At 44.8% G+C, this 25919-nt stretch overlaps 1 protein-coding gene across 1 annotated transcript in view; it reads right to left on the reverse strand.

The window, feature by feature from the left end:
• Positions 1 to 25919, reverse strand: part of NAV2 (neuron navigator 2) — a 242878-nt gene that overhangs the window by 86529 nt on the left and 130430 nt on the right.

Here is a 25919-nt window from a genome sequence, read left to right on the forward strand (position 1 = left end):
CATATGACAGCCCACCTGCACGGGAAATACACATATCTAATTAAGCCATAAATGTATGAATACCAGGGACTCAACCACCTGTAAAGACCTGTAACGAGCCTGACCCCACCACCATTATTGGATGCTTTCCTGGCACATTTCAGGTATTGGCACAGATCAGGTCATTCCTTTACCCGAAATATTGCATGGCATTTTCCAAATCCTACATGGTGTTACAAATTTTGTAGTAAATGAGACATCAAAGATCACTGCCGCCAAAAAATCCACTCCATCTTTGCGATGTCTGGTTTTGGGAAAGCTGGATGACTACCAATATGGTGGTATTGCTAATGTTAAGGGGTATGGAATGACAGAACAGTGGCTCCTAAGCTTGAGATCCCGCCCTTTACCTGATCTCAGAGGTAGGCTTGATGGTAGCCAGGTCCGAGCCCCCAGCGTGACCCTGACTCCTGTCCAAGCCCTGATCTTGCTTCCTCTCCCCTCACCCTTGGAGCGAGCCGGAAAAAAAGTAATGAAAAAGGAAGAACTCAACAGGGAAACTTCCACACCACTCAAAACTGCAACTACAGATCACCACGAACTGAACCACAACAAAGACCGGAATCGCTGGGACTAAGCTGAAGCTAGAATCGGCGCTGTGTAGAAAGGTCCAGAATCTTATATAGGGAGGAGACGCCCGTTACTGGTAATTCGCAACCTGAGATCCTAGCAGAGTTCCTCAGGTCTGCAGGAATTAACTCATACAGGACTGAGGAATCATGGACATGAAACAGACGACGTCCAGCTCTGGCTTAACAACTAAGAGACATCAGTGGGAACAGAGCTTGACGCCGCCGTGACACCTAATTAGTCTGGACCCGAACACCGCATGACAGTTGCAGAGCTTTCCTAGACTTCTGTACATTCACGACAACCACCTTACGTCTGACGTCCCCAGGCGCTGACATAGCTAAGAAATGGCATTAGGAGGGGAGCGTAACAAAGTTACCGCGGAGAAGAGCCGCCCGGCCTGTGAGCAGACTCAGCGTTTCCTCTAATTTGCTCCATATGCGGAGACTCCTGTTTCTGATTATCGAGCGCCGAACAAGCATTGAACTATTAGTAAATCCTGCGGAGAGCGACATGTTCCAAGCATTTCCTTCTATTTGAAGACCCAAGGGAGCGGCCGACAGCTATCAACATTTTTCCATTTTTAAAAGAAACGAGCCACAAGTGTCTTTTTAAGCGCGAAATAAGATAAAAGTTCTGCGGCTCTGCGTGGAGCGGGCGGACGGACCCTCCCAAATTCATTCATTCCTGATCCAAGAGACCCTCCATCAGCAGTCAGAAGACAGTAAGGACTTAGACGAGGCTGTAAAATTCCATAAATCCATTGCACTTTATCAGATTTTCTGGATTACTGAAGAAGCATAGAAGATTATGTGAACGTCACTTAGTCCGTAATCTACTTAATCACGTAGTCCAGACTTTACGTTGATAGTCCAGTGGCCAGCAAAACTCCTATTACTTGCAGAGATGTGATGGATATTCTGACTGGTGGTCAGGCGGGAGGTGACACAAGATGTGGCGCTATGGCCGCCTGATCAGTAGGAGGTTCACAGCGTTCTGGTCCGGCGGCCTCTGGACCTGGGTTCTGCAATCTTTGTGCTCCACTGTAGCCTCAGTTATTCTGAAGTTGTAGCAAAACGCTGTAGTTTTGCAACAGTTTTGGAATTACTGTGGGAAAAGCTGAACCGTAAAGAGGCCGGGTCCCTCCACAAGTCTAATTTGTCTGACCACCTCGATGTGAGGGGCGCAGGGAATTCTGCTATTTGACAGGAAGGGAAGTGAAGCGGCGTTTGTTGACACAAGCGTGCTTACCCCGAGCAGGCGATCGGCTTCAGAACATTCCCGGAGGATCCTCCATGGAGTGCGAACAAATGGAATCCGTCACAGGCAGCAGATAATTCATCAGATCTGTGTAAGCACGGGCAACCCACCGCAGCACTGGCTACCTACCGCAGCACGGACTACCCAGCACAGCACGGACTACCCACCGCAGCACGGACTACCCAGCACAGCACGGACTACCCAGCGCAGCACGGACTACCCAGCGCAGCACGGGCTACCCAGCGCAGCACGGGCTACCCACCGCAGCACGGACTACCCACCGCAGCACGGACTACCCACCGCAGCACGGACTACCCAGCACAGCACGGACTACCCAGCGCAGCACGGACTACCCAGCGCAGCACGGGCTACCCACCGCAGCACGGGCTACCCACCGCAGCACGGACTACCCAGCGCAGCACGGACTACCCAGCGCAGCACGGACTACCCAGCGCAGCACACGCTACCCACCGCAGCACACGCTACCCACCGCAGCACACGCTACCCACCGCAGCACGGACTACCCACCGCAGCACGGACTACCCACCGCAGCACGGGCTACCCAGCGCAGCACGGGCTACCCAGCGCAGCACGAACTACGCACCGCAGCACGAACTACGCACCGCAGCACGAACTACGCACCGCAGCACAGACTACGCACCGCAGCACAGACTACGCACCGCAGCACAGACTACGCACCGCAGCACAGACTACGCACCGCAGCACAGACTACGCACCGCAGCACGGACTACGCACCGCAGCACAGACTACGCACCGCAGCACAGACTACGCACCGCAGCACAGATTACCCACCGCAGCACAGACTACCCACCGCAGCACACACTACCCACCGCAGCACACACTACCCACCGCAGCACACACTACCCACCGCAGCACACACTACCCACCGCAGCACACACTACCCACCGCAGCACACACTACCCACCGCAGCACACACTACCCACCGCAGCATCAGCGTAATACGAGTATATTCATCTGTCGATGATCTGAATATGGTTTGCAGAAATTCATGCACCTTCTGCAGAAACAACTCTATTCAGATCAATGAAACAGATTCCAGTTCGGCGGTTTCACCCGCTCGTATCGCAATACCTGACTCAACCACCAGGTCTCCTGACCACCCCATGGTAGGCCCAAGTATTGCGATCCAAGTGTGATCCATCTTTGCAACAATTCCCTTAAGCTTCCTCCGACACAAACTTTTTTTATGTTTTATTCTGGCTTGGACTGGCCAACCGGTGAATTGGAGAATTCCCAGGTGGGCCACGAGCAGTAGTTGGCACATTACACTTGATTCGCTAGGTCCGCACAGACGTAGCATATAATCAATCATACATTTATTAAAACTACCCAGATTATTATTATATAGAAGGATATGTAAATGAGAGTAATGCATTATTTGCAGTGGCCCACAGAGTCCATGTAACCGGTGGGCCCTTGGCACACCAGTCCTCCGACACTGGTTTTATTTATTTATTTTAAAAACACCATGAATCCAATTCATCATTTTATTTTATTTCTTTTTTTGACTTGTGTTTTTTGCACCAAATTTAGCAAAATGGCTCATGGGATTTGTAGATTTTGCACAAAGCCACAAATTGTCTCTTTATTCCGTCACTAATTGAGAGATTTTTTGACGCAAAAAAAAGCAAAAAAAACCCAAAACAACTGGAGGAATTGCAATGATGAATTTAGTCATTTGTTTTTCCATTTTGCAGCATTTTTAAACATATATTTTTTAGTTGTTTTTGTTCTTTTTTTCACTTCCTATAGAGAAATTTTCAGGGAAAAAAAATGCCCTCAAAAAACCCACAACTGTTCCCAAAAAACTCTTTGTATGTAGTGCATTATACAGTTCTCGGGTAGTGCACAGTGTATGGACCTGCGGTATACTGACTTCCTAAACGTTTTACTTCTGAACGCTGCAGGACCTGCCGACAGATGAGGGCGCCGAATGTCACAACCCCAACAATCTGATCATATGATGAAAGGTCATCAGGATTAAAGTCCTGGAAAAACACCTTTAAGGAGGCCATACACATATGGCTGTTGGCAAAATTATTCAACCATCAACCCACTTCTCCGTATGGAGGATGTATGGAGTTTGTACTAAGGCTCTATGGAGGCTGCAAGGAGGATGTATGGAGGCTGCACAGAGGATGTATGGAGGCTGCACAGAGGATGTATGGAGGCTGCACAAAGGCTGTATGGAGGCTGCACAGAGGCTGCGTGGAGGCTGCACAAAGGCTGTATGGAGGCTGCACAAAGGCTGTATGGAGGCTGCACAAAGGCTGTATAGAGGCTCCACAGAGGATGTGTGGAGGCTGCACAAAGGCTGTATGGAGGCTGCACGGAGGATGTATGGAGGCTGCACGGAGGATGTATGGAGGCTGCACGGAGGCTGTATGGAGGCTGCGCGGAGGCTGTATGGAGGCTGCGCGGAGGCTGTATGGAGGCTGCGCAGAGGCTGTATGGAGGCTGCGCAGAGGCTGTATGGAGGCTGCACAGAGGCTGTATGGAGGCTGCACGGAGGAAATATGGAGGCTGCACGGAGGAAATATGGAGGCTGCACGGAGGATGTATGGAGGCTGCACAGAGGCTGTATGGAGGCTGCACAGAGGCTGTATGGAGGCTGCACAGAGGCTGTATGGAGGCTGCACAGAGGCTGTATGGAGGCTGCACAGAGGCTGTATGGAGGCTGCACAGAGGCTGTATGGAGGATGTATGGAGGCTGCACAAAAAGCAGTATGGAGACTGCACAGAGGATGTATGGAGGGTATATTTAGGTAGTATGGAAGTTGCATGAAGGTTGTATGGAGGCTGCACAGAAGCTGCATGGAGGCTGCACAGAAGCTGTATGGAGGCTGCACAGAAGCTGTATGGAGGCTCTATAGAGGCTGCATTGAGGCACATGGCCCTTATCCATGTTTGATGGGTATATAAAATCCTCCATACACTGATGAAGCCCAGACTTGTCTCATTTCCCCGGCAGTAATATTCTGCTCACTAATACACGACCGTCCCGTCTGCGCTCACAATCCCCTCTGTTCCCGTTCCATACAAAAATGAAGTGAGAATGTGTGGTTTTTCATTCTCCGCACTTAACCAGGTGAGGAAACGAAGGTGGTAATGGGGATTTAGGCGTCTGTATACTGTGTAAATCCTTTACTACAAGCGACGGTATCACCTTATCAGATGCAGCGCCAAAAAAGAAACCGGGCTACATCTGTTTTACTTGTAATGTCCTTCTCTCCTCATATCTGTAGAGGAGCATAGAAACCGCAACAAAGGCCCAGAATGTGAAAAGTGCAAAATCCAAACCTGTCCTGTATGCACAGCCCTGAATCCAAGATAAAAAGTACAGAAATGACAAAGTGCAAAATCCAAACAAACAAAAAAACACAAAGAACAGAATTCGGAATCTAGAGCACAGAATATAAAAACACAGAATCAGTATATAGAGCGGATAATCAGTATATAGTACATATACAACACGCACAGACACAAGGAAATATCGGAAGGGCCGGAGGCGGACGTCGAGGAGAGATGAAAGCCCCGGGAGAGGAGATTTACTCTTCGCTTAGGATTTCATAGTAAACTTTTATCTTGTAGGAGCTGCTTAATAATCGTCTGAGCCGTCCTTGGCCCGGACCCAGCTCTGAACAGTTTTCTTAAGGTATAAAACCTTCATAAAAGGATGAAGCTAAATAAGGGCAAGAACAAAGTCATAAAGACCAACGCCAACCCCAGGAAGCAGACAAGAAATCCAGAGGGGAGACACAAATGTAAAAAAAAGCTAAAATATCAGTTGTGGAGGGTGAGCGGAGCAATGTGGTCCGTCAGTCCTAGCGCGGGCCTAGAGATTAGGATCAGAGGGGCCGGGGTCCGTGCGTCGCAGACGATTCTCATGTACAATTGCTTCCATTTCATGCAGGGATTTAGGGGAGGGGGTGTCTGTGTCCACAGCTGGTGTAAATTTACCATTGCCTTTCAGCTGGTATTACATACTGTCACCAGCGGCTACTGTGTATCCATCAGTCTGTCTTACTGGTAAGTCCTTGGGGCAGCGCAGGGTTGTCCTAAAAAGAGGCCTAAAGGAAACCGCCTGTAAAGGACTCATTTGATCCAGAGCTACAGCCTGTATTACCCTCCAGAGCAGCATTCACACTTCTGCTAGTTGTTACCGGAAACAGCAAGCTTCTTGCCAGACATCGCGCTTTAGCCGAGTTCCTACAATGAAGGGGAGCAGCTGACACTTTCCAAAATGTGGATCACCAAAGCAAGCTCTGTGCACGTACTGAACAAGCAGGGAATGCTGAGAGAGTTCAGCTCTGAAGCTGAGCCAATATTTACCAATCTGGGAAAAGAAAGTGACTCCTACTGACTTGATAAATATTATTTAAAAAAAAAATTAGAACTGGGAGTTGTAGTGAATAGGCAGGAGACAAAACCCCTGATATGGAGGATGATATATTACGTGCAGGAAATCATATCTGCATCAGTGTGTACAGGTGGCAGCACTTTAAAGGGAATATGTCACTGGGTTTTTGCTTCCCCATCTGAGAGCAGCATAATGTAGGGACAGAGACCCTGATTCCAGCGATGTGTCACTTACTGAGCTGCTTGAGGTTATTTTGAGAAAATCAATGTTTTCTCTGCTGCAGATCTAACAGTTATACAGAGCTCATGAATATGCAGGACTACCTGCAGCACACCAAGTAGTCCTGTAATGATAATCTACTGCTGATTAAAGAGTGATTTTATCAAAACGACACTAAGCAGCTCAGTGAGTGACACATCGCTGGAATCAGGATCTCTGTCCCTACATTATGTTCCTCTCAGATTAGGTGGCAATATCCTGGTGACAGACTCCCTATACATGTGTTCACTAGGGGAAACCATTAAACAGTGCACATTCTGGTCAGATATATGTATAGACCGTTTGTAGCGAAGCGCCCCCTTGTGGCCAATCATAAAAGATGAACTCTAGAAAGTAACTCCCCCTGCAGAAGTAATCAGCTGCCTCCGCCTCCTCTGCCTGACCCGCCCCCAATGACATCACACTGCTCCTCTAATGATGTCACACTAACTACTGTATGGGGGATAATCTATGAGGGCCAAGAAAATAAAAACATTGGAAACAGGCCTATTAGAAAAAATGATAATGATATCGGGTAACACTCTTATAACATACAATAAGATAGAATGAAGTATACAAAAATAAAATATGGATACATATATCTATCTATATCTATATATACAGAGATATATATATATATATATATATATATATATATATATATATATAAATATATATATATATATATATATATATATATACACACACATATATATATATATATACACATATATATACACATATATATATACACATATATATATATACACACATATATATATATATATACATATATATATATATACATACACACACACATATATATATTATATATATATATATATATAGCTATATCTATATTATATTAGAATGAATGAATATATCAGTGCAATTCCAGGTTAATATTAGACAGCAGGTTCCAAAAAAAATATTAAGAATTTTTATTTTTTAGGACGATTGTGTAGGATCCTGTCGGCTGATACCTGCTGTCCAAACCGTGGGCTGCATGTATGTGGCACTGGCTATATTATCCCAGCCAGGTAGGTTTATCTCAAAGTTACACAGACCTGGCTGTGATCGTATATTTGCAGCCCACAGTTTGGAGAGCATCTATCAGCCAACAGGATCCCTTTAAAGGGAATCTGTCATCAGGTTTTTGGCACCTAATCTGACAGCAGCATAATGTAGGGACAGAGATCCTGATTTCAGCAGTGTGTCACTTACTGGGATGCTTAGTGCAGTTTTGATAAAAATCACTGTTTAATCAGCAGATTATCATCATTACAGGACTACTTGGTGTGCTGCAGGTAGTCCAGCATATTCCTGAGCTCTGTATAACTGCTAGATCTGCAGCAGAAAAAACAGTGATTTTATCAAAATGACAGCAAAGAGTCAGTAAGTGACACATTGCTGGAATCAAGGTCTCTGTCTCTACAATATGCTGCTCTCAGATGGGGGAGCAAAAACTTGGTGACAGATTCCATGTAAGGGTCCCGACTCATTATTTGGATCACTTTCCTTTTCTTTTGATGTATTTGTTTGACATTTTTTGCACAAAAAAAAAATCTTCAAATTAATGAATTTATCAAAATAAAAAAATGTTCTTTATTTATTCGTTTATTTTTACGACCTTAAGTATCACTCAGTCTTCAGCTGCGCCAGAATTAAAAAAAAACAACAAATCGATAGGCTGGAGTGAGATAAAAAAAAAGAGCAATCATTTTTTTAAAGTCACATTTTATGAATCAGTATAAAACATCTGGATAAAAAAAACAAAATTGTCAAGAAAAGAAACAAAGACAAAAAAATGTTGAAAACTAATATAGAATAAGGTATAAAAAGTAAAAAAAAAAACAAAAACTAAAGCCAGTAATAAAAGAGAAAAATACTACAGAAAATTAGAGAAAGAACAATGATGACTCGGCCTTAATACTGTAAACAATCTGCAATCATCAGAACACAAATCCGAGAAATGTAGCAGAAATAACACAAATCACAAGTTTCCACTTCCAACTTTTCTCATATATAAGCTGCCCAAAAAAGCCCTGAATGTGCTCGTATAAGGCACAGGTGGAATATCAATTCACAAGGATATTACTTTTTTTTTATGAGAGTCTGAGCCCCGGGTTTTCTACATATCACGGAATTATACATTTATGTTTTTGAAAATATGCAAAATATTATATATATATATATATATATATATATATATATATATATATTCCCTCCATTAATGTATCCAGTATTCAGCATATACACAGTGGCTACCCCCCTGTATGGTCCAGCCTGGTGAGGGTTAATGAAGCCGCATGGTGGAACAGGTGAACGACCCGCAGCACAAGACTCATTTGGGTTCGTAGAAATTTAACCCGATGGTGACACCAAGTAGAAAACCACAGAAAATAACAGTGCTGTGTTACCTGTGGAGCCTCCAGTCTGCGCAGTGTCCTGTGCGTCCTCTCGCCCTCACTGCACCACCTCTGCTACATCTTCTCCCAGGGAAAGTGGAACATTCGGAGGTGAAAACTAACTCTCTCCACCCTCTGTACTCGCTGCTGACTCCCGAGATGTAAGATCCCCACCCCTCCGCACACCGCTCTGCAGACTGATCACACTGTAAGGAGACCCTCACCCCTGACTAACATTACAGAGACCACAACCCTCATCATACAGCTTTAAAGAGAGATATTCTGCTACCGTATGTCCCATCTTTCTAGATCCAAGAGACCCGCACCCAAGAGACCCGCACCCAAGAGACCCTCGCACCCAAGAGACCCGCACCCAAGAGACCCGCACCCAAGAGACCCGCACCCAAGAGACCCGCACCCAAGAGACCCGCACCCAAGAGACCCTCGCACCCAAGAGACCCGCACCCAAGAGACCCGCACCCAAGAGACCCGCACCCAAGAGACCCGCACCCAAGAGACCCGCACCCAAGAGACCCTCGCACCCAAGAGACCCGCACCCAAGAGACCCGCACCCAAGAGACCCGCACCCAAGAGACCCGCACCCAAGAGACCCGCAACCAAGAGACCCGCACCCATGAGACCCGCACCCATGAGACCCGCACCCATGAGACCCGCACCCATGAGACCCGCACCCATGAGACCCGCACCCATGAGACCCGCACCTCTAGACTTTACAGAGTCTACCGCCCCGGTAACACCAGTTCATAATGAGACACTACTCTGCCCCAAATATGTAGACCTCTCTATAAAAATACCTGCACTGTTGTATTTTGCCCCTCCCTCTACAAGGACCCCCACACTCAACACAGAAACTAACACTAATATATTCCCTCTGTTCAAAATCTCACTCTAAAAGACCCCCATTGCTGTACTCTGCAAGCTTACTCTAGTCTACGGAGACCACCAACCACAACACGTAACCAGCCAATGGCCATATGTGGCTACCAGTCATACTATGTAGTGTACACCGAAACCCCCCACCACGGGACTCCCATTTCCATAACTGTAACCTAACTCTGGGAGCCCCTCTACCCCCAGCTCTAGAGACCCCCATCTTTTTACATTACCCGCCATCCAGCCCTTCCATAGCCAACTCAGTAAACGTCCCACATCCTCAATTCCACCATCTATCCTGTGCTCGGCCCCCCATATTCTACAGGGGCACTGTTGTCAGTTTTATGCTAAGGATAAACAGTTCAATGCCCCTTACCACCTACTTGTGTTCCATCCATCTCTTGCCGTATCAGTCATAGAGATAGATGGAAGGGGCACTAAACTCTTTAGTCACACCAAGGGTGCACCAAGCGCCTGTGTTTGTGCCAACAGTCCCTTTAACCAAAGGCGCCAAACAACCATGACCACCAATACTACACCCTATGGCGATGAACCAACTAGGGCTCAACCACCCAACGCTACGTCATCCCAACGCTGCAAAGAGTCCAATCCAGTGCTGGTCCTTCTTTTTCCAAGTGTTTCCCACCCAAATACATATTTATCCAACATAACAACCAGTGCTTCCCCCGTCCCAGTAATCAAACCCCCAATTTGTAACCTTTAGAGGCCAGTAGTGTTTTGGGAAACCCAGCACCCTGAGCCATAACATACAATACTGAATAACGCACCCGTCCCTCTACAGAGCAGTACAATCACGTGTCGTCCACAAGGAAATGAATTATTCTTACTTCTTACATAATAAAGAGACCGTGAGCACAAGCACTTATCAGAGGTTATATAACAACAGTAATGCTCCTTATCTGGGGACGTGGTAACCTCTACCGGATGCCAAGGGAATCACTGGAGTAAAGCATAGCCATTAATGTGGGCAGGGGGCACTCATGGGGAGAACATGAATTTCCCTGGGCTGCATAAATAATCACATGTTTACTGGATAATCATTAGATCAGTGCTGGTAACTGCTAGAACTCTGAACGATCACCAGATGGGAACCGGACACCTAAAACTAGAATCTAATTAAATCTTGCCATGAATCTCCTATGGAAATCATATGGCCATACTATATGACTAGGCTGATCCGGATCAACTATTGAAAACAGGAAAAGGACAATGGAGTTTTATAGGTGAAAACATTAAAATACAATTTTATTATAAATACACTTTAAAAATACATGATTACGGGCTGGATTACATCACACGACATGATAATAAATACAAACTGTTTATTTTTATATAGCGCTAACATATTCCGCAGCGCTTTAGGGTATGTGCGCACGTTGCTTTTTACCTGCTTTTTACCTGCTTTTTTGCTGCTTTTTCTTCTGCGCTGCTTAATGCCAAAATGGATGTGTTCTTCTATTCAAGCAAAGTCTATGGGAATTTGGGTTTCTTGTTCACACTAGGTTGTTCAAAATGCTGCCTTTTTGTGGCAGAACTTTGGTCAAAAACTCAGCTTTGCAGTGCAAAACCCAAATGGCAAAAACAATTGACATGTTGCTTCTTTGAAAAGCTGAGTTTTTGACCAAAGTTCTGCCACAAAAAGGCAGCATTTTGAACAACATAGTGTGAACAAGAAACCCAAATTCCCATAGACTTTGCTTGAATAGAAGAACACATCCATTTTGTCATTAAACAGCGCAGAAGAAAAAGCAGCAAAAAAGCAGGTAAAAAGCAGGTAAAAAGCAACGTGCGCACATACCCTTAGGGTATGTGCGCACGTTGCTTTTTACCTGCTTTTTACCTGCTTTTTTGCTGCTTTTTCTTCTGCGCTGTTTAATGCCAAAATGGATGTGTTCTTCTATTCAAGCAAAGTCTATGGGAATTTGGGTTTCTTGTTCACACTATGTTGTTCAAAATGCTGCCTTTTTGTGGCAGAAGTTTGGTCAAAAACTCAGCTTTGCAGTGCAAAACCCAAATGGCAAAAACAATTGACATGTTGCTTCTTTGAAAAGCTGAGTTTTTGACCAAAGTTCTGCCACAAAAAGGCAGCATTTTGAACAACATAGTGTGAACAAGAAACCCAAATTCCCATAGACTTTGCTTGAATAGAAGAACAAATCCATTTTGGCATTAAACAGCGCAGAAGAAAAAGCAGCAAAAAAGCAGGTAAAAAGCAGGTAAAAAGCAACGTGCGCACATACCCTTACATACATCAGGAACACTGTCCCCATTGGGGCTCACAATCTAAATTCCCTATCTGTAGGTCTTTTGCGTATGGGAGGAAACCGGAGTACCCGGAGGAAACCCATGCAAATACGGGGAGAACACACAAACTCCTTGCAGATGGTGTCCTTGGTGGGATTTGAACCCAGGACCCCAGCGCTGCAAGACTGCAGTGCTAACCACTGAGCCACCGTGCCGCCCGATACAAGAATAAATATAGAAAAAAAATAGCAAAAAGAAGCACGGTGGGTGGGCATGAGATAGTGACTGGAAATACACTGTTTCTTAGCGCAACCCAAATAACACAATCCCCAAACCTAGAAGCACAATGGGGTTACACACTGAGAAGGAATCGGGAAGCAGCAGGATTATTACCTAAGGTGCCAGTACACACAGCATGCCAATGGAGGGAGAACTCCGTGTGGAGGACCCGACATACGTTTCGCAAAGAACTATGGTCGCTTATTCATGAATAAGCGACCATAGTTCTTTGCGAAACGTACGTCGGGTCTATTGTCCATAACGCCATTGTGCTTCTAGGTTTGGGGATTGTGTTATTTGGGTTGCGCCAGGAAACTGTATTTCCAGTCACTACCTCATGCCCACACATTGTGCTTCTTTTTGCTATTTTTTGTATATTTATTCTTGTATTTATCATCATGTTGTGTCATGTAAACCAGCACATAATCATGTATTTTTAAAAAGTGTGTCTCACCTATAAAACTCCATTGTCCTTTTTCTGTTTTCAATAAGAAGGTTATGGGTTCAACACCTTTATGCCATACTGTGGTTGGCCCTATACTTTAATGAAAATGTGCTGTAGGTCTCTTTGTTGTCTGGATCAACTATGTATGGAGTTCCCCTTTAAATATTTGAAATTGAGCTGTAAAGGCAAGGTCTCAGTATTAAACAAAACTAAGGGGAAAAAAAAATCCCACCCAAATCTGATACAAGGAAACCTCAAAGCACAGAGCAGCTTTCAGGGTGAGTGGGGCGAGGATGCCCCCAGACCGGCATCAAAGCGTCCACCTGCCAGGAGGGGAGCGCCTCGCAGCCTTTGTTCTTAGGAGGCGAGTAAGAATAATGTCAGAAGAAGATACCGGAGATTAAACAATGGCAAGAAATATGTGAAAAGTGAAGCTTTATGGGATCTTCCAAGATGCGAGACGAGCGGTGCTATAAACAAACACGAGGAGTGCGGCCATGTATGGGAGAAGAATTCTCCGCCACACGCCGCTTTCAAACAAGAGAGGGGCTGTATAAAACATGACACCGAGGCGCAGACGACAAGACCCAGGACCGTGATAAAACGCCAGATACACCAGCGCCAAACATGAAGCATCGCCGACAGCCGCAGTGTCCAAACTCTGCGAGAACAACAACTCCCAGCAAGCCCTCAGACACTCGGTGACCATCCAATACATCAGAATATGTTATAATGTGGCCCCCTCCCTAAAGAAATCCTAAAAACATGATCAGTTGGGGTTAGCTTGAAAAACACAGCCATAGACAATGAATAGAGTGGAGGGTCATATGCTCGGCCTGAGCTCCTTTCATTGTCTATGGGACTGCAAGAGAAAGTGGAAAGCTGTACTTGGGCATTTCCAGCAATCCCAATGTGAATGAATGGAGAGCGAGCATGCGAACTTACAGTCCTATAGACAATGAATGGAGTGGAACTTCACATGCTCGGTCTCCACTCCATTCATTGTCATTGGGATTGCTGGAAATACCAAAGTACAGCTCTCCGCTTTCTCTTGCCCTCCTTTCATTGTCATTGGTATTGCTCAAAGTAGCAGAGTACAGCACTTCGCTTTCTCTTCCACTCTATTCATTGTTTATGGGACTGTAAGGGGTACTTTACCGTTGCGACATCGCTAAACTATATCGTCGGGGTCACGTCGTTAGTGACGCACATCCGGCGCCGATAGCGACATCGCAACGTGTACATCCTAGGTGCGACAAACAAACGCAGAAGGGTACAATCTCGTTGATCTGTGTAACGTCGTTCATTTCCATAATGTCGGGACGACCGCAGGTACGATGTTGTTTGTCATTCCTGCGCCAGCACACATCGCTGTGTGTGAAGCCGCAGGAGCAACAAACATCACCGTACCTGCGTCCTGCCTCCAATGAGGAAGGGAGAAGGTGGGCGGGATGTTATGCCCTGCTCATCTCCGCCCCTCCGCTTCTATTGGCCAGCCAATTAGTGACGTTGCGGTGACGCCGAACGCACCTCCCCCTTGAAGGAGGGACTGTTCGGCAGTCACAGCGATGACGCAGAGCAAGTATGTGTGTGTGACGCTGCCGTAGCGATAATGTTCGCTACGGCAGCAATCACCACATATCGCATGTGCGACGGGGGCGGGTACTATCGCGTTCGGCATCGCTAGCGATGTAGCAGCGTGTAAAGTACCCGTAAGAGTAAGCGAAGTGCTGTATTAGGCTACCTTGAGCAATCCCATTGACAATGAATGGAGGGCAGGTTCACAAGCTTGGACTGAGCTCCATTCACTGTCTATGGGACTGTAAGAGAAAGCGGAGTGCTGAATTTAGCTAGTTCCCACAGTCAAAATGACAATGAATGGAGCGGAGGCCGAGCATGTGAACTTCCACTCCATTCACTGTCTAAGGGGACTGTAACGGAAAGCGAAGCGGTGTATATAGCTACTTCTGGCAATCCCAATGACAATGAATGGAGTGGAGGTTCACATGTTTGGACAGAGCGCCATTCATTGTCTATGGCACTGTAAGAGAAGGCAAAGAGCTGTACTCCGCTACTTCCGGCAATCCCAATGACAATGAATCGAGTGGAGGGTGGAGCAAGTGAACCTCCACTCACTCCATTCATTGTCTATGGGACTGTAAGAGAAAGTGTAGCGCTTTACTCGGGTATTTCCAGCAGTGTCAATGACAATGAATGGATTGGAGGGCCAATCATTGTCTATGGGACTGTAAGAGAAAGTGGAGGACTGTACTCAGGTATTTCCAGCAGTGCCAATGACAATGAATGGATTGGAGGGCCGATCATTGTCTATGGGACTGTAAGAGAAAGTGGAGGACTGTACTCGGGTATTTCTGCCAGTCCCAATGACAATGAATGGAGTGGAGCCCGAGCATGTGAACCTCCACTCCATTCAAGAAAGGGATGCAGAACCCCAATATTGGGATCTCTGGGGTCCCAGCAGTCACATAGGGGATAACTTGTTATTTAACTCTTTAATTGCAATCTACAACATTTCTGCAATGAGAAATTGTGGATTTTATTAGAGGATGGGAAGGTAATAGCTTTAGCAGGTTCATAGCTCAGATTTGCAGCTAGAATTTGATTTTTGCATACAGCAGATTCCATAAAGCGGACTCTCATCATCCTCCCATATGGGCCGGCATCCTCGTGACCGCCATAGTCACATTCCTCTGCTCCTCACTACTGATTTTTTTACTTCCTTTTGCCCTCGAGGAAACAACGGGAATATTTCCCTGATCTTTACATAAACAATACAATGTTTTCTCTGACATCTACTCTCTAATAATTGGAAACATGTCCACGTGCCTGGAATTCCACGGATCGGACAGCCGACATTCACGAGATCTCTGCGTGAATCTATTCACAGAATGCTTTTCAGCTCAGCATCTGGTGATCTAGAAATCCCGGTCGTCTGGCACTGGACGCAATCGCAACAAAGTTGTAATGTAAACAGGAGTATTCTCATTCACTATAAACAGGTAGAGATGGTGAAAATGGTGAGGAGCAGCCGTTACCTGCAGTGCAATCTGATCGTCCGCCATTTGTCAGGTGAATGTACCGAGTTCCCGCATTAGGAGGCCGGCTAGGGCCGCGAGCGATAGAGGACACTCCAAAAACACAGGTTAATATTTTTTTTTTTTTTAAACTCGTTTTATTGAAGGTTAAGTAAGACATTACATTACAGGATAAGTCAGCAATTTGTACTTTACAAGTATACACATATACTGTTTGATAAGCAGAGTAATAAAGCAACAACAATTAAATCCACAACTATTACATTCAATCTGGCCTTAGCACATTAATCATTGCAGAGGAGTCAGATCATGAAACATATCCATTCTGGGGCGAAAGCCCACCTCAATAAGAGAAGCACAACCCAGATTACAGCGGTCTCGTAGTATCCCCGATACATTATATCATAAGCCACATATTTCTCCTTTCCACCCATCAGAATACCATTAGTTACTATCACGTCAGTACCGACTGTAGACTATCCGTTAGGGAGCCGGGTGATCCTCCGGTCAAGGGCGAGTCCATCCATCTACCCCATATTTTGTCAAATTTATGTAATGATCCCCTTATCTTATAAACATAGTGTTCTGACGGAATTATAGCATTTACCAACGCAATCCATGAGGCTACACAGGTTAATATTTACAGGACCGCGAGTTAAAATGTAACGTCCGGCCGGAATGTGGAGTCACTGAGGGTTCTCCTGGTGGGAAACGCTCTCACTGGGGAAAGCCAAAGATCTGACTGAGCCCAGAACGATGAAAAGGTTACTGTGATTTTACAATATTATCTATTTTTTTATTTATTTAATTAAATATTTGGATTAAACAACAAAATCAATAATTTGGCGCATATAAAGGAGGTAACTCAGAATCAGTACAGGATCAGTAATGTAATGTAGGAACATAGTGACTGCACCAGCAGAATAGTGAGTGCAGCTCTGGAGGATAATACAGGAGGTAACGCAGAATCAGTACAGGATCAGTAATGTAATGTATGGACATAGTGACTGCACCAGCAGAATAGTGAGTACAGCTCTGGAGTATAATACAGGAGGTAACTCAGGATCATTATAGGATCAGTAATGTAATGTATGGACACAGTGACTGCACCAGCAGAATAGTGAGTGCAGCTCTGGAGTATAATACAGGAGGTAACTCAGGATCAGTACAGCATTAGTAATGTAATGTATGTACACAGTGACTGCACCAGCAGAATAGTGAGTGCAGCTCTGGCGTATAATACAGAATGTAAATCCTTATCATTAATGTAATGTATGTACACAGTGACTGCACCAGCAGAATAGTGAGTGCAGCTCTGGAGGATAATACAGGAGGTAACTCAGGATCAGTACAGCATTAGTAATGTAATGTATGGACATAGTGACTGCACCAGCAGAATAGTGAGTACAGCTCTGGAGTATAATACAGAATGTAAATCCTTATCATTAATGTAATGTATGTACACAGTGACTGCACCAGCAGAATAGTGAGTGCAGCTCTGGAGTATAATACAGGATGTAACTGAGGATCAGTACAGGATAAGTAATGTAATGTATGTACACAGTGACTGCACCAGCAGAATAGTGAGTGCAGCTCTGGAGTATAATACAGGAGGTAACTCAGGATCATTATAGGATATGTAATGTATGTACACAGTGACTGCACCAGCAGAATAGTGAGTGCAGCTCTGGAGTATAATAAAGGATGTAACTCCGGATCAGTACAGGATAAGTAATGTAATGTATGTACACAGTGACTGCACCAGAAGAATAGTGAGTGCAGCTCTGGAGTATAATAAAGGATGTAACTCCGGATCAGTACAGGATAAGTAATGTAATGTATGGACACAGTGACTGTACCAGCAGAATAGTGAGTGCAGCTCTGGAGTATAATACAGGGTGTAACCGCATTCAAACTGGAAATTGTGTTTGATCTGTAGGTTACAGGTGAAAAACCGGGGAAGCCAAGGAAATTGTTAAATATTTATTTTGAAAAAGATTAAGTTTAGAGTTTATTTACATCCCTGCTCTTTCTGTGCTTAGGAACTGTCAATCACCAATACAGCCCGCCCTCTGGACTCCTAAGCATAGAAAGAGAAGGACTAATAAATGAATAAAATCCAAGATCTACTGCATCTCTTTCCATAAAACTATTTATCAATCTTCTCGGCCTTCCCTGTAACATGCTGCTTACAGCTAGGATCATGCATTTAAAAAGATCCCTTTAAATAAGGACCTAAGAGATTTTTATACAATCCCTAATATTTAACTAAAAAAATAAATATGTTGGGAATTGTTATTTAACCACTAACCATATACAAGTAGTCAATCCATTTTCAAGCAAATCCTTTCATGCCCTAGTGATAACTGGAGCTTCCAGATAATTGTTAGACTGGATTCTCATGTATAGTGGTTTGATTAATAACATAACAGTAGGCCTCCTCCACTATAGGACGCTGAATATAATCGTCAGCAGAAATCTACTGCCCTCTACAGGCCAAATCCGGAAATAGTGATTGTCCTAGACAGAAGATGCCCCAGTGCTGACCCCCATACTGATCCAACCAGGAGTGCAGCCTAAAACATTCATGTCCGAAAACAATATGAAATAATATAGTTATAATAATATATTTAATACTCGCAGAATGTTTAACGGATGTCCAGGACTTAAGTCCTCCATATCGGCTGTGTATTGGAGGTTTCTGACTACTGGAGCAACTCCCATCTAACAGAGTTATTCCCATCTTTATAGACGGACATTTTCAGATTGAGCTGAAAATATAAGCGCTTTTGTAATTTACTCCTTGTTAAAATTTGCAGCCGTTCTTGAGATATTAACACTTTTCTCTTGTTTACAGCTCGTTGTTGCCTAGGAGACCGACCACCGCTGCTGGCATTTGGAGGCAACGGCGTGCTCCAGCCATCCTGGCAACTTGTAAACAGCGTCTACTACAGTGACAAAAGAAAAGAGCTAATCAGCACAGGCCATGTTTTGCTGTCTAGCAGCGGTGGTCGGTCTCCAAGGCAACGTGCTGTAAACAAAAGAAAAAGTGTTAATATTTTAAGAATAGTTGCAAACTTTAACAAGCGGTAAATTGGAAAACTGCTTGTATTAGCACAAGTTGATAAAATATTTTTATGAAGATGGGAAGATTCCTTTCCATGAATGTGATCCTAGCTGCAGTACCCACAAACGGCCACTATGCGTCGTGTGTGGCTCAGACTTTAGGTGCACTGTCCCTTTAACTCGGAGACCTTCCTTCTCACACTTGACATTATCTCCCCATCTGACAGCAATGGGAAGCATTGCAAGATTTATCACCGCTGCACAATGAAGGGAGGAACAAGAAAGCAGCAATGACCCTTGAAATTAAGCTCCAGTCACACATTGTGCAGCTTTGATGTAGAAGATGTGAGGGGCCGGCGGCGGATGTAGGGAGAGTCCTCCAATCTGTGGGAGACCCCTACTCAAGGAGGCTCAGGAATCTCCCATCGCCCCAGTGAGGATCTGCAGAACTGGAGCGGATCTGACATGTCCCTTTAAGGAAAGCCCCTTTAAGAAGAGTTTATTGGCCTTATAAGTACAAACACTTGTAATGTCTTTCACTTACAAAGTACAGTTCTGTAACTTTCCCATACACTTTGTTTTAATGCTACCTTTTTTATACTCTGCTTGCTGTCAGTGAATGGAACCACACTAATACATCCAGGAGATGAAAGCTTGTACAGAACTGATACTTCTCACAGCTGAGGTTTTGCTACAACTGCATCGAGTGTAGACAGCCTCGACTTCCCAGGAGAAGCATGGTCACAACTATCGGTACAGGGGAGAGATCCGTGCAGATGATGGGGTTATAGCTAGAGACAACTGTGCAGCCTGGACGCAACTGTAACAAAACCTCAGATGTCATATGGAGATTCAGCCTCCTGATGTAAACAAGAACGTGTCCATCCAGCAGGAACAACTGCCTCCATTCACTGACAGCAAGCAGTGATCTTCAATTAATAAGGAACATCCAACCTGGAGAGCCCCTTTAAATAAAAAAAAAAATACATAAATCTTTATTTTTATATAGTGTTAACATATTCCGCAACGCTTCACATACATCAGGAACGCTGTCCCCATTGGGGCTCACAATCTAAATTCCCTATTTGTATGTCTTTGGAGTGTGGGAGGAAACTGGAGTACCCGGAGGAAACCGACGCAAACACGGGGAGAACATACAAACTCCTTGCAGATGTTGTCCTTGGTGGGACTAGAACCCAGGACCCCAGCGCTGCAAGAGTGCAGTGCTAACCACTGAGCCACCGTGCAGTGCTAACCACTGAGCCACCGTTCTGCCCCTAACTCTATACAGTTATTCGGAAGCATTTTTTTTTAAAAAAACAGGAGATTAATGGCATTTTTTTACAAACTGAAAAAGTTATTTCAATTTTCTTATCAATTAGGCTATGTTCACATGTTGCATTTTTTGCATGATTCATAAGTTTTATGCACATTAAAAGCTACTTTGTACAGTACCAGCAAAAGCGACGAGATTTCAGAAATTTCAGCCACACAGACACTTGGGGTTTTTTTTGCCCCCGACAAATGGAAAACTGCTGCGTTTTTGGAAGAAGCAGGGTGTCCATGCTTGCAGAGTTTTTTCACCATCAGCTTTTTTCAACATTTACAGTAATGAGTGCAAAAATGCAGCTGTGTTTTTTTTTTATTGTTGTGAATGAAATTAGGTTTATTTAAAACATGTACTGTAGACCAATGACACGTGGCAAAAAAATGCATAAAAAGCAGCAAAAATGTAGCAAAAAAAACACAGCAAAAACTTAGCAAATACGTAGCAAATACGCAGCAAAAACGTAGCAAAAAAACACAGCAAATACGGAGCAAATACGGAGCAAAAACGTAGCAAAAAAACGGCAAATACGGAGCAAAAACGTAGCAAAAAAACACAGCAAAAACTTAGCAAATACATAGCAAATACGCAGCAAAAACGTAGCAAAAAAAAACAGCAAATACGGAGCAAATACAGAGCAAAAACGTAGCAAAAAAACAGCAAATACGGAGCAAAAACGTAGCAAAAAAACACAGCAAATACGGAGCAAATACGGAGCAAATACGCAGCAAAAACGTAGCAAAAAAACACAGCAAAAACTTAGCAAATACGTAGCAAATACGCAGCAAAAACGTAGCAAAAAAACACAGCAAATACGGAGCAAATACGGAGCAAAAACGTAGCAAAAAACAGCAAATACGGAGCAAATACGGAGCAAAAACGTAGCAAAAAAACACAGCAAATACGGAGCAAATACGGAGCAAATACGGAGCAAAAACGTAGCAAAAAAACACAGCAACAACTTAGCAAATACGTAGCAAATACGCAGCAAAAACGTAGCAAAAAAACACAGCAAATACGGAGCAAATACGGAGCAAAAACGTAGCAAAAAACAGCAAATACGGAGCAAATACGGAGCAAAAACGTAGCAAAAAAACACAGCAAATACGGAGCAAAAACGTAGCAAAAAAACAGCAAATACGGAGCAAAAACGTAGCAAAAAAACACAGCAAAAACTTAGCAAATACGTAGCAAATACGCAGCAAAAACGTAGCAAAAAAACACAGCAAATACGGAGCAAATACGGAGCAAAAACGTAGCAAAAAAACAGCAAATACGGAGCAAAAACGTAGCAAAAAAACACAGCAAAAACTTAGCAAATACGTAGCAAATACGCAGCAAAAACGTAGCAAAAAAACACAGCAAATACGGAGCAAATACGGAGCAAAAACGTAGCAAAAAAACAGCAAATACGGAGCAAATACGGAGCAAAAACGTAGCAAAACAAACACAGCAAAAACTTAGCAAATACGGAGCAGACACGTAGCAAAAAATGCGGTGAAAACATAGCAAAAAACTGCCGCAAAAACTGCAGCAAAGACCTAGCAAAAAATGTAGCAAAAACCTAGCAAAAAATACAGCGAAAACCTAGCAGAAAATGTAGCAAAAACGCAGAACAAAGCAGCAAAAACGCAACGTGTGAACATAACCTGACAGTTTGGTTCTTTTTATAAAATAAATGCATGAAAAAAAATGCCGCTATCCCCCGCACTGTGGTTTGAAAAAAAATGGCAAACACAACAACAACAAAAAATCCCCAAAAAAGCACCTCATTTCTCTACTGCCCATCAGTGAACATCTAGCAGCAGTGATTTTTGTAGATTAAAACAAAAGGGTCAAAAAAGTGGAAAAACAATGCAAAAAAAATGCTGTGAGAAACTAACATCCAGCTGTAAATCAGTCTGCAGGTGACAGCTGCCTATGAGTATTAGCACAGTGCATCACACACTTCGCCCACCAGGGGGAGACACCGCCTTGTAAATATTTTTCTTTTTGCTTTTCATGTTCGGCATTGCACGGTCTGATCGCCATAAAACCTGAAAAGCTCCCAGTGTACAGATCACATGTGCCCACCCAAAGGAGGCTTAAAAATTGCATTGCCTAGCCATAGGACACTGCACAATATACAAGACACCCAAGAGGGAGGGTGTGAGCCGCTGCCCGTCCGACCTTCCTCCATCGATACCGGTACAGATGGATTAGCACAGGTGTGACCGTGTATACAGGGATTTCAGGGCGTGTGGTTTGCGGTAAAGGATCGTGCTGTGACCGGTGACGTACACAACACCTTTACAAAAATACCAGTCACAACTTAAAATGCCTAGTGAGAAGGACACAAGCTCTGACATGCCCCAATTCCCCCAAAATAAACCAACCAACAATAAATCAAAGTGCAAATGCCCCACACACATTAGGTAAGGCAACTGAACCCACTCATATCTGTGGGATCGGCCAAATATCTAATGTACATGGAGGCCTCTGACTCTTTCCCAACAGATGAGATGGATTGAAACATTGTAATTTGATCAGCTGATCCTTTTGTTTCTTGGGAAGATAAACTTGTGCCACAGGAGACTCTCAAAGAAACACCAGAGCGCTCAGGCAGAACCATAGAAAAACACAGGAGTGCTCAGAAAAAGCCACAGAGCAAAAACCGCTGGAGCACTCTGGAAGAGCCATAGAGAAAAAACACAGGAGAGCTGGGGCAGAGCCATAGAAAAAAACAGGAGCGCTGGGGCAGAGCCATAGAAAAAACACAGGAGCGCTGGGGCAGAGCCATAGAAAAACACAGTAACGCTGGGGCAGAGCCATAGAAAAACACAGGAGAGCTGGGGCAGAGCCATAGAAAAACACAGGAGTGCTCGGGCACAGCTACAGAAAAACACAGGAGTGCTAGGGCAGAGTCATAGAAAAACACAGGAGTGCTAGGGCAGAGCCATAGAAAAACACAGGAGTGCTGGGGCAGAGCCATAGAAAAACACAGCAGTGCTGGGGCAGAGCCACAGAAAAACACAGGAGTGCTGGGGCAGAGCCATAGAAAAACACAGGAGCACTGGGGCAGAGCCATAGAAAAACACAGGAGCGCTGGGGCAGAGCCATAGAAAAACACAGGAGCGCTGGGGCAGAGCCATAGAAAAACACAGGTGCGCTGGGGCAGAGCCATAGAAAAACACAGGAGCGCTGGGGCAGAGCCATAGCAAAAAACCCAGGAGCGCTGGGGCACAGCCATCTTAAGAGTTATACTGTTTCTTCTCCCATATACAGTATCTGTGTTTAGGGTATGTGCACACGTTGCTTTTTTTTCCGCGCGGAAAAAAACGCACCCTCTGGCAGAGGGGAGAATTGTAAACAATGCTTTTTGAGAAACAACGCATCGAAAACGCATGCGTTTTTCATGCGTTTTTCATGCGTTTTTCATGCGTTTTTCATGCGTTTTTTTAGGTGCGTTTTTTAAGACTTGTCAGTGATAATAAAGTTGGTTGAACACAGACCTTTGGAAAAAAAAACCTGTGATGTCATTTCCTTCTCCACATTCTGTTTGGATAAATGGGAGGGCTTGGAATGGAAGGAGCACCATTTGAATTTTGGAAAAGTTGAAATAAACTTCGCGCACCAAGCCCCTTAGGTACCTATACGTCAGAAAACCCCCACAAGTGACCCCATTTTGGAATCTGCACCCATCAAGGATTTTATTCAGGAGTATATTAAGCATTTTGAATCCACAGCTACTTCACCCAAAATGTTGCTGTAGCAACAATATTCTCACTTTTAGGCCCGCTTCACATGTCAGTGAAAAACACTGACGTTTTTCACTGGCGTGTAAAACACGCACATGTCCCTCCGTGTGCCGTGAATCACGGCACACGTGGGTTGTCTAAGTGCAATCCGGGCTCCGTTCTCCGTGGCCCGTGATTGCACTTAGAGATTAACTCACCTGCACCCGCTCCCGCTCTCCATGGTGCTGATCGCTCCCGCGGTGCAGCATCCGGCCGGCGCTGACCCCCGCAGCAGCTGCTTCCGGGTTGGCTGTGTCGTGCATCATGAATATGCGCGACAATAATGAGCCGGCACAGAAGGAACAGGGAGGACGGGCTGCAGAGGACATCGCTGGAGCCGGGTGAGTTAAAATGTTTTTTATTTTAAAAGCACGTTTTTTTCTGGCACGTGTTTCACGGATCACACCACTGCGTGGTCCGTGGGACATCAGTGATGCCAGAAAAAAATGGACATGTCTCCGTGCGGCAATCACGCACACGCGGGTACGCCGCATGGAGACACGTGCAGTGAAAAATCACTGACGTGTGAGCAGACCCATTCATTATAATGGGTCTGCGTATGTCAGTGATCCTGGTACGTTTAAAAAAAAGCACAAACGTCCCAGAATCACTGACGTGTGAAAGGTGCCTAAGGCTATGTGGCCATGATCCAGCGACATGGCGTATAGTACACAGTGCCAGCCTTCCTGCAGCTGCCCATGCCCACGATTTGGGTTCAGGCTGCTGTGGAACTCTATACTACCTGCAGAGAACACTCGTCTCCGCAGCATAAATTGACATGCTGAGGCTCGGGAAGCCACGCCACCGGTCAGTTTATGCTGCGGAGAAAAGAAGCACAGTGGGCATGGGATCTCCAAAAATCCTTCCACTGTGCTTCTACTGCACAACGCAGCGTTATGGACGCAGGGAAAACACTCAGCGCCCATAACGCTGCAAACCCTGATTGTGGACACACAGCCTAAAAAGCGTCAATGGATGAAGGGATGTCAAATATATAGAACGTCCTACCCCCGCCTGCATATTCTAAGCTGGCACCTTTAGTACCTTTCATGTGGCACTAAAGGGTGCCTAGCTTAGTATTTATCCAATAAAAAAAAAAAAAAAAAAAAATGAAAAAAATGGCGTGGGGTCCCCCCTATTTTTGATAGCCAGTCAGGGTAAAGCAGACAGCTGTAGCCTGCAAACCACAGCTGGCAGCTTCATCTTGGCTGGTGATCAATTTGGAGGGCTCCCCATGTTTTTTTTTTTATTTATAAATAAAGAATAAAAAAAAAAATAACGTGGGGTCCCCCCAAATTAGATCACCAGCCAAGATGAAGCTGACAGCTGGGGTCTGGTATTCTCAGGGTGGGAAGAGCCATGGTTATTGGACTCTTCCCAGCCTAAAAATAGCAGGCCGCAGCCGCCCCAGAAGTGGCGCATCCATTAGATGCGCCAATCCTGGCGCTTCGCCCCAACTCATCCCGCGCCCTGGTGCGTTGGCTAACGGGGTAATAAATGGGGTTGATACCAGATGTGTAATGTCACCTGGCATCAAGCCCAGCAATTAGTGATGTCACGGCGTCTATCAGACACCCGACATAACTAATTGACAGTAAACAAAAGCAAAAAAAGACAACAAAAAATGTTTTATTAGAAAAAACACTCCCCAAATCATTCCCTTGTTCTCCAATTTAATAAAAAAAAATGGGTCCGCAGAAATCCATATGGATGTCCCACGTCGCCTCTGGACCTTCTAGAATATGGGGGCACGTTCAGGAAACGTATCCCCCATTTTCTAGGAGGGCAGACCCTCCATTTGAGGAGAGTGGGTGCAAAAATCTGCACCCACTCTCCCCGGGTCACAGCTGCAGAGTGCGAGCAGCCAGCACAGC

Source organism: Anomaloglossus baeobatrachus, chromosome 10 (genome assembly GCF_048569485.1).
Source record: "Anomaloglossus baeobatrachus isolate aAnoBae1 chromosome 10, aAnoBae1.hap1, whole genome shotgun sequence".
Taxonomy (NCBI): Eukaryota; Metazoa; Chordata; class Amphibia; order Anura; family Aromobatidae; genus Anomaloglossus; species Anomaloglossus baeobatrachus.